This window comes from Papio anubis, unplaced genomic scaffold (assembly GCF_008728515.1).
Source record: "Papio anubis isolate 15944 unplaced genomic scaffold, Panubis1.0 scaffold267, whole genome shotgun sequence".
In the NCBI taxonomy this organism is placed as follows: Eukaryota; Metazoa; Chordata; class Mammalia; order Primates; family Cercopithecidae; genus Papio; species Papio anubis.
This window is the reverse complement of record NW_022162750.1, coordinates 31,385-35,658: the sequence shown is the minus strand read 5'-3', so window position 1 is coordinate 35,658 and position 4,274 is coordinate 31,385.

Sequence of the window (4,274 nt, the reverse complement as noted above, 5' to 3'; positions counted from 1 at the left end):
AAGGCTAAAAGCAAAATCTGGCTACAAGCCTGTGTTATTCCTCCTTTCAACAAAATTATTTTTGTCCACTGTGACTATTTCAAAAATATACAAAGATAAACATGTCTATAAAATCGTAAAACATGGGTATATATAAGAAAAGATATGACAGGAGCCCACTGCAAAACAAAAGATTGTAAAGCATTTTTAAATTAAAAATGATTTTTAAGAGGAATCCATATTTAAATTACTTTCAGTCTTATCTCACTATAAAGGAAAAAACAGTAGTTAGTTTCCTAAAAGTACGATAGCCAGAAAATGTGATATAAACCATCTGATTCTGAATTATAAATTTCTGATATATAAATTATTTATAAATATCCAATCTGACCAATTAAAACCGAGATAATAAATGAACAATAGGACATTGTATATAATATCAGTCATTGTACTTTCATAGCACAAATGATTCATTGGTTTTCCTTATAAACATTTAAATATTTTAATCAGAGATACCAGAAAAATCTCTGTTGGTATGTTTGGTTAAAATGAAAAGAAGAGTGCATAACCTCTACATAAAAATATGTAGTTAGGTTAAGTTGAAATGATTTTTATTCTGTTTTGTTTCAACCCTAGAGTTGCTTTACTGCATAGGGTCTAATGAACATAATTTATTTCTGGATGATTAAGGACAATAAATGGTCTTTAAGTTACTAGTATTATGCATAAACCCTCCCTATCTAGTGTGTTTAGTTGTAAACATGAGAGCTAGGATGAAGATATAATTAACACAGACCATATATCTAAATTTTTATTAAAAGTAAATCCCTTTTCTCATCATTGTTAATTTTATAATTAAAATATAGATATTTTCAAAGATACTTCAAGTTTTAGAGATAAATACTATTAGAATTCCTATTGCTATATAGCAAATCAGCCCAAAATTTAATGGCTAATACAAACAAAAATAGTGTCATTATTATCTTTTATTTTTCTAGAGGTTGACTGGGCTCAGCCAAGAAGTTCTAATTAAAGGTCTCTCATGTGGTGGCGGGCAGAGGGGACTGAGCTTAGGGTGTGCTTCAGGTCTTCTTCACTTACTTGCCTGGGGACTGACCTTGGTTAGCAACTGAGACCTATAATCATGGCAGCCAGAACACTTACACATGTAGCCTCGCCTTCCTCACAGCACGGTAGCTGAGTTTAAAGAGACCACCTTCCAAGAAATAAAAAATGTAAGCTGTCACATTCTTACACCCTGGGCCTGTAAACTGTCCTTGTGCCACATATCAATTTCACCATATTCTATTGTTCAGTCAATCAGAGAGTTTAGCTTAAAGGGGAGGAGACACAGACACTACCTTCCAATGGAACAAAGTCAGTTAATTTGGTAACTGTGTTTTGAAACTGTCAGAGTTGTTGTCTCTCTGGTCACAAATTATTCACATACCCATTCCATGCAAACCACACTCATTTACTTCCAATGACCCCTTTCCCAAAGTAACATCTCTTTATGAAATTATAGTCAAGCTCAGGTGCTGGATATGGTTGTCTATTTTAGGTCCGCATCCAGATGAACTTTGGGAATATGTTTCCTATAATAGCAATTTTTGAGTACAGTTTTTTTTTTTTTCAATATAAAGAACTCAGAACTAAAGAGACAAGTTATTTTGTTCTCCCACAATCAACATGCAATGTTGAGGAAGGCATAGAATAATTTACATTTAATAAGCGGGAAAACAGTTTCTCACACTAGTCACAGCAGTCACTCATCCTTAGAAATTTTTTGAAATGTTGCTGAATATGAGTTTTCAATCTCTTGATGAAGAGTCAGTCCTACTGCCTGAGAATGATTTTGCCATGTTTTTGGCTCTGCTCTCTCAGCTGTTGGCTCTGTCTTCTGATTCACCCTTCCTTTTTAATAAAAAAATTACTGGTGTTTGCTGCTAGGTAGTCTCCTTGTTCAGCTTTCTTTCTGTAGCAGATCAAGGGACCAAAGGTTTCTTTTCATTTTTATTATTGTCTCTGGACTTTTAGTACAAGCTGGTAGTACATCTACCAGAAACTAACAACAGAAAAAAAATTACTTTAAAAATTTTGAAAGATTTCTATGAATTTAATTTGGGCTGCTGAATTAGACAAAAACTGCAACAAGTAATCTTTTTTTTTTTTTTTTTTTTTAAGATTAGTCCTTTCCTACCTTGGGTTATCTTTGAAGCTGCTGTGGAACCATATCCCAATGATTATTTGAATTTTTATTATTTATCACAGTGGATCTGTGTGGCATGTCCTTAAGACCCTTAGAGGATCATTGACAATCTAAATGGTCCTATGGGTAGTTGCATAAAATATTTCTGATGTCTTTCAAAAAAATGTAATTGTCTAACCTTGAATTTAATCTATAACCTTAAGCTGTTGTGCTCTCAGGATACTGGGAATGAGAAAGTTTAATTTTTATACCCAGCAAATCCTGGCTTCTTTTTATTTAACAGTTAATTCTTTAGCTTATCTTTGTCTTCTCACGTTTTATTACACACAGCAGGAGGATGTGAAGTGGCTCTTTCAAGTATTCTGTCTAGAAACCTCTTTATCCCCAAGTCCATTAGGAACGTTTCCTATTTTCCACATTACTTCATTAGACAGTGTTGCCAAATTTCTGCCATTACATAACAAATGTCCCTAATCCTCTAGCTTTATTTTTCCTCCCGTTAAGCTCTATCTAATGACTTCCTCACAGTCACTGAGGTTTTCAATATTATTTTTCTTGATGCTCTTTAGGTTTTTCTACTCTCCTTGAGGCTCTTCTGACTTCAATCTGCCACCTGGTCCTAAAGCCAATACCACATATTTTAGGTTGTTTTTGTAGTATAAAATTCTAAGTACTGAAATCTAGTTGAGTTATCATTTGCTGAAGAACAAGCCACCACAAATACTAGTGAAATTACAAAAAAAAAAATTATTTATTTCCTATGGTTCTGGGGGATGACTGGAATAAACTAGGTAGTTTTTGATAAATATCTTTCATACAGCTGCATTCAGATGGTGATTAGGACTAGATTTATTTTGAAGACCTACTTATATAAAGGCTGATGCTGACTGACGGCTAGAACTTTGTCTGAGGTTGTTCTCTGTAATCTGTATATACATAAATCCATGGTGTGGGGAAACCCAGACCCTATCCATATATCATATATATGTCTAGATTTTTAATGAGTTAAAACTTAAAAATAAACACTTTTGTGGAGAATGTAAATAAAAAGGTCATTTGAATGTGAATCACTGTATGTTTATAAAACATTTCTACAGTCCAATTAAAGTTGAATTAAAATACAAATTTTAAATGTGTATACCCAAGGATCCAGATGTTGAACTTCTATTCATCTCTCAAGAGATGACTCTTAAGAAGACATACTTCAAGTGCACAAAGATGTTGTAAAATTACAAGAGAGCACAAATAATATTTTTAGTAATGGTTATCTCAGAGGAGGGCATAAGAAGAGTCAGGGTGTAATAGAAAAGAGAAAACTCTAGCCATTCACCATAATCATCTTTCCCTTCTTTGGGCACATGGCTAGATTCCTATACTCTATGGCAAATAGGTGCTTAGTTCTTTTGAGCATAAAAGATTCATAGTACAATACTTCTAAACTTGACCCATAGAAATTTCATGAAATTCTTCCTGATTCCCAGGTTAGATGAATACCATATTCTTCCTCTGTGCTGACTCAGTGCTAATAGTGCTAATCTTACTCTCACTGTATTTCAATTGCTTTTTATACCCTCCATATCTTCCACAAATAACCTGAGAGACAAATTAAGTCCTTAACAAATATTTGTTGGATATAAACATTAATGTGACAACTCACATGAAATAATTTGGTTTATTTGTTCTGTATACTTTAAAGTGCTTTGCAAATTCATGAATTAATCTTTCTCTTAATGACAATAAATGTACCTTAGGAGAATGAGAAATCTTAGAAATTGTTTCTATATATTACAAAAATAGGAAGACAAAAAGAAAAAATGAAACACAAGGGAAAGAAGAGATCTATCTAAATGGAAATTTATAATAGTAATGTCATGTCATAAATAAAGATAGTAGAAGGGAAATTTTTCTAATTGACAAAGTAGAGTAAAATACTTGTGGCTTGCACATCAGGTAGGCTAAACTAGTAGTTCGTCATCTTCCTGACTTGCTAAGATGTAAGGAAATCATAGAACATCACAAATTAGCTCTGTTTTCTTCTATCTTGTAATCAAGATAGAAATGCCTATGTTCTTAGAAGGTTGCAGAG